The sequence below is a fragment of the Sapajus apella genome, unplaced genomic scaffold, assembly GCF_009761245.1.
Source record: "Sapajus apella isolate SASKATOON/1434 unplaced genomic scaffold, GSC_monkey_1.0 scaffold69, whole genome shotgun sequence".
NCBI lineage: Eukaryota > Metazoa > Chordata > Mammalia > Primates > Cebidae > Sapajus > Sapajus apella.
Window position 1 is genome coordinate 8359961 of NW_022437009.1, and position 6098 is coordinate 8366058.

Genomic DNA, 6098 nt, shown 5'->3' on the forward strand with positions numbered 1-6098 from the left:
CCAGCTCTGGAGACCCCAGAATCCAGGCCAAGAACCTGGAAATAAATGCTCTTAGTCTGGAGTACATACAGCATGTAGCTATCATACTTCTCTACCCACCCCCCACCCCGGTTTCCTGACAATAAAGGAGACGGGTTTTATCTCCGTGGGGCCATCAGTGATGGCACAGCTCTGTCCTCAGGCAGCCTTGAGCCTTTGCAAGGCAGCTTTGCTCACATTTTCTATTCCCCCACCCTTCGGGCTGTTACTCAGCCTTAAACAAGGCCATGTAAGGCGTGGAGAGGGGCTTTCTGAGGCCAGAGCCTGTTTCCCTCCTTTGATCCTCCCGCATCTATTCTTAGGTCCCAGGAGATTGGTCTGCCTCCTTGTTCCCTCCAGGGAGTGAAAGGGAGGGGGGAGGCAATAGCCAGGAAAGAAGAAGTAATTGTCACTGTCTAATCTGAGCCTCGGTGGTGACACAGAGGGACCTCTGAGCAGGATGGATACGGCAACTGGTTTGATTAAATCAAACCTCTCCCACAACCTTGTTAAATTAAACTGACAGGCCCGGAGCAGATGAGGGAGAGCAGCAAGATCATCGCATCAGGTCAGGGGGAGGGGAGGTGAGGGTTGGTAAGAAGATCAGACGGAAGCAGAGCATCATCCTGCCCTTTTTCTTATTTGCTGACTATAGATAGGAGGTGAGATTTATGGATGTGAGATGCTTAACTACCTGTCTGAGCAGACTGTGGAAACTGACACAAAAGCAAACTGCTGCCTCCCAGTAGGCTTGGCAGATTCCCTTGGCAGACAAACCTCGCATTTAGAACTGTGCGCTTGACATTTCAAAGGGCCTTTGCATACTTTACCTTCACAACAAGGAGGTAGCAGTAGGATTATCTGCTCCACTTTACAGTTAGAGAAACTGAGGCATTAGAAATTACAGGGCCAATCTAGAGCCAGCCCAAGAACCCAGATTTCCTGTGTCCCAGTCCTGGCACACACTGCCCCCAACATTATGCCAGATGGCAGAATTTCCTAGGACTTAGTCCCTGGAGTGCCATCTTTTCTTCCACCCACTAGAAATGTAAACCACACAGCTTGCTTCATGGGCCATCAGGAAAATAGTAATTCCCAACTGGCCTAGTGCAGCCCACCTGCAAGCACATGGCTTGCTTACAAGGTCACGAGGCCACTGTAACATCTTCATAGCACTCTCCCACATGCCCAAGCCCATCCAAGTCATTTCTCCTCTGCCTAATTACATTTCACGGAACAGGAGAGGTGGGAGAGATATTATTTGCAGCACCAGAAGACAGCAATAGTAGAAGGATAACACTGACACCCTGCTGGCTTCCTCACCTGTCACCCAGTTCTTTACCTGCCAAAGCTAATTTTCCACTCACCAGTGGGTGAGAGCTCATTTCAGGCTGTCTGAAACACACACACACACACACACACACACACACACACACACACACACGTATATGGATACACATTGTGAATAATGCCTCACCCAGGATGTCCTTGTTCTCACTTCAGATGCCTCCAATGATACATTTATTGGCACATCCACCCCTTTCCCATCTCTCAGTAGAGAGGATACTGGGATGGGGATGCTTGTAACAGTGGTGCACGCTGATTACCAGAGCACAGCTGAGATCCTGTTGGGCCCTGTCTCCTCCCAAGGCACATATCACATCCTAGGCTGCACACCAGTCAATGATCAGATTCTGGACAGAGGGAGCCAAAGACAGGGGAAGGAGGAGAGAGGAGCAGAACTGCAACCACTGTCGTCATGAAGGAAGCTGGGTGACAGAGCTGGCACAAGGTGGCAACATTTGCATGAAGAGGACAAACAACTGGAAATACCACCAGGGGGCGTGCATAGATGTAACGCATCGGTCATGCTCTTTCTTTCCCTACGGTTACCAGGTGGGGTTTGATCACTATGTATGACCTGAGAAAGATAGACAAACAGCAGACAGACAAATAGGTTGGAGGTGCTTAGATAGACAAGTATCGCCAGCCTCCTAAGCTCATCCTGGTGTTATGATTGGCCACATCAAAACCTAACATCTCCAGTCTATCTGGTATCATGGAACAGGTCTCCTCTAAGGCAAGGAATTGGATTCCCGTAGAACACCTGCCAAAGTGCAGTGGAAGGGAGAGAGGCCTTGCCTGGGGGCAGTGGTCACTGGGCCTGGGTTTTTGTGCTGATTCCGCCCTTAGCAACCTGGGTGACCTAGGGCAAGTCACTTAACATTTCTGCACGACACTTTCCTGACTTGTTAAATCACATGCTTGGGTGGCAGATGCAGACTGTTAGCAATTTTTAAACTTTAGAGATCACAGAGGAGAAAACAGACCCAAAGAAGTTAAATTACTTGTCCAAAGCAACTTGATGAGGGAGTGGAATGAGGGAGAGGACGTAGAATCTGCAGCAGGGCCAGTCCCACGGGAGGGTTCCAGCACACCCCTCTCGGTGCCCTACTGTCTCATCTCCCTTCCTCCTCTGCAAAAGGGAGGAATAGGAGCACCTACCTCCTGGGGTTTGGGAAGAATAAATGAGTGCCTGACACAAGGAAAGCCTTCAGTATATGTTAGTCTAGGCCTATTTTTAGTGTTGAACCAGACGTTCATATCCACATATCTTTTCTTCCAGTATTTCTATGAGGCTACATGCCCTGATAAAGGTCCTTTTCAGCTCCCAAATTCTATGATTCTAAGTCAGAAAGATTAAGATGCAAGTTATTTCCAAAATCCTCCAGACAGAAACACAAAAGACTATTTGAAGGATTCATTATTCACTCTCTATTGCCTCAGTCACTTTCTATGGATGATGATTCATGAAGACTAATCACAGCAAAGAAAATCTATGCAATGCTAGGAGGGAAGGTAGTAAAGTCCAAACTCCCTTACAGCTCCTCTTCTCCAGTATGCTTCTTCACTTGTTAAGAGGAGAGTGTTTTTCGGCCTTGCTGCCTTTCTTCTCTGGGAATTTGAGGCCCTCTCTTGGGACAGACTGTTGCTAGTGCAGTCACTGCCCACCTGGCACCACTCCTCAAAATGCCAGGGAGAGTGTCCTGCCCCTCTGCCCAAGCAAAAGCGTAGGCAGAAGCAGTTGTCACCAATGGCATTGACTCCTTTCAGAGTGTCCAGGCTGAAATCTCAAGCATGCCCCAGGTTGATGTCTAATTACAGCTGGGAGATTCTCTGGCTCCTTAAAAACAACAGAAGAGACTTCAGAGCCAGGCTGATGGAAGTAAATATGCAGACAGCCAAACCTGAGATGTGACCTCTTTTTTCCTCACCCCATGGTCTCAGGAGGAGAAGCAGGTGGCTTTTCTTTCCCTCTAACTAACGTGTCTCTCCCGGGCAAGCTGCCAACCACTGGTCCTTGCTTACAGCTAATGGAGATGGCCAAGTGGTATGTGATAAAATGAGCCTTTGCTCTGATTTCCAGGCCATGGTAAGGTTATAGGCAGCCAGCACTGGGCCTCTGGAGAGTCAGATGTTGCAGAATGTCCCAGGAGGGTCCTAGGAATGAGCCATTTTCCTTTCTGGTACAGTTTGCATCCACCAGCATTAGTTTGTACAAATACCTATTTCCCTTAGCTGTGCCCTGGCACTCTTCATGTGTTCTCTGCAGTTCAAAAACATCTGCTTTTCCTGGCCAGGCATGGTGGCTCACGCCTGTAATCCCACAGTGGCTCAGCACTTCGGGAGGCCAAGGTGAGCAGACTGCTTGAGCTCAGGAGTTCAAGACCAGCCTGGGCAACATGGCGAAACCATGTCTCTACAAAAATATACCAAAAAAAAAAAAAAAAAAGGAAAAGAAAAGAAAGAAAAAAAATTAGCTGGGCATGGTGGCATGTGTCTGTAGTCCCAGCTACTTTGGTGGCTTAGGTGGGAGGTCATCTGAGCCAAGGGAAGTCAAGGATCACACCACTGCACTCCAGCCTGGGCAACAGAGTGAGACCCTGTCTCAAAATAATGTGTGTGTATTTATATGTGTGTGTGTGTATGCACACAAACATACGCTTGCCTTTCCAGTAAATGTTTGCAAAATGGAAGTACTTGCTTCTCAAGTAGCAGTGAGACCTTTGCTTAGGCACCATAAGCACCAAGCCCATGGCTCCAAATTGTTCCATATAGAAATGAATGTTGGTATATAGACTAACTGTTCATTATTTGGACAAATCTAATTTTGCACTTAAAAACTGTTCAGATGAGATAGGCTGGGAGCCCTTCATGCATGAAGTTTTCTCAAAATACTACACTGCTATTTCTTCTTCCAACACCCTCCTTCAGTCCCTCTCTAAACGGTTTTAGCAACTCTGTAATTGGTAGCCTGATCTTGAAGCCCAGTGACTTTATAAGGAAGCGAAGGCGGTGAGAGTAGTGGTCTAAGTTAGCACTGTGGGTAAAAGTGATGGCAATTCTGTGGATGTGGAACATTAGAACTCATTTCCTCAGTGGCTTTCATCATGTCAGTAATCCACTTTAAGAGCATATCCCTCCTGCTTTCTGAAGTGTAGAATAGCAGAATGAGTGCTATGCTGAAAACTGGGAGACCCCATTGCTTCACCATACAGACCAACCTTTTTGGGTTTAGTTTCTCCATCTGTAAGAGAATGACAACCTTTGTTTGAAGACACCCAAAGTTCATGGAGCTTTTTACGACTACAGTCTTTGATTCCTCCACCCAGTCCAAAGGTTTTTTTTTTTTTTTTTTTGAGACGGAGTTTCGCTCTTGTTACCCAGGCTGGAGTGCAGTGGCACGTCCACGGTAACCAGGATGGTCTCGATCTCTTGACCTCGTGATCCACCCGCCTCGGCCTCCCAAAGTGCTGGGATTACAGGCTTGAGCCACTGCGCCCGGCCCCAAAGGTTTTTAAATTAAAACCCAAAGTGATTATTTCTTTTGGAACTGAGAGGGTTCCCCAACACACAGGCCACTTTATCCTCTCTTCTGTGTCTCTGGGTGTTGGAATCATAAAGGTTAGAGGACCCAGTCCTCTGTCTAAGGTGGACAAAGGAAGATGTCATGAAAGCTAGCAGTGGGATTCTTTCAAGAATAGCCGGGCCTCAGTCCAGTTTCTCCCCTACCAACCCAATGTGTTCCCACAAAGACACGTACACAGTCTCTGCCCAGCACCTCTGGGCCAGCCTGTCAGACAAGGTCCTCTCCCTAGAGAGAAACAGTTCCGCAGTGATATCTGAATACATTCCAACAGCATGTGTTTATCTCTGGGGTCAGCCTTTCCTGTTGATGATCAGGCAGTGTGTGGTGGGTGACGGGATTGGGATAATAGTTGTTGGCAGCCATAGGGGGCAAGGAATGAGGGCACTGCACTGGGGATAGGGCCCCTGCCCTTGGGGGTAATATTATGATGAGGTTTCCAGACTGCATGTGACCACACCTCTCTCTCTCCTTGCACCAGGATGTGCTCCCCAGCTATTGGGAGCACATCCTGGTACAAGGAGAGAGAGTGTTGCCAGTAGAGATGAGAAGCTGGACAGTGCCTCACTCAGGGGTATGTCTTCCAGAGCTGGCTAGGACCTGGTGGATAGGGACCTCTAGGTAGGGGCCACAGGATCTGAAGCCAGGAGAATGAAGTTGTTTCCATTATTTAATGTAGGGTCTGAGCTCCCTTGGGACACAACTGGTTCTGCCTCTTCCTGTGAGCTCGCTGATAGGTACCTGGAGCTACAGGCTCTAATAGTGGGATAAAGGGACCACCCTCCCTGGCTAGGCGAGGCAGTCAAGTCCCAAGAGCTGACAGCATTGGACACAGTTTCCAGGAGCTGCACCCCCTCTGTCAGGTAAAGTGCCCACCAGTGGAGGGCAAATGGCCATGTACCTTCTGAGGGTTCCACCCCAGCTCTGAAGAGCTTTGAGAAAGTATGTTCACAACCAGTCTCAAGACCTTTGATTTCTTTATTATTTCTTTTCAAATGAGATAATCTCATCCTCCAGGCTGAGCTTTGGAGTGGGGTAGAAGGGAGGAGGCTGAGCCATCTGATTCCTCTTCAGCAAAAAGGAATCATGTCCCCCAGCCCCCATTCCCAGCCCAGAAATATTTATCCATGTTTATAAACCATGGCAACAGGCT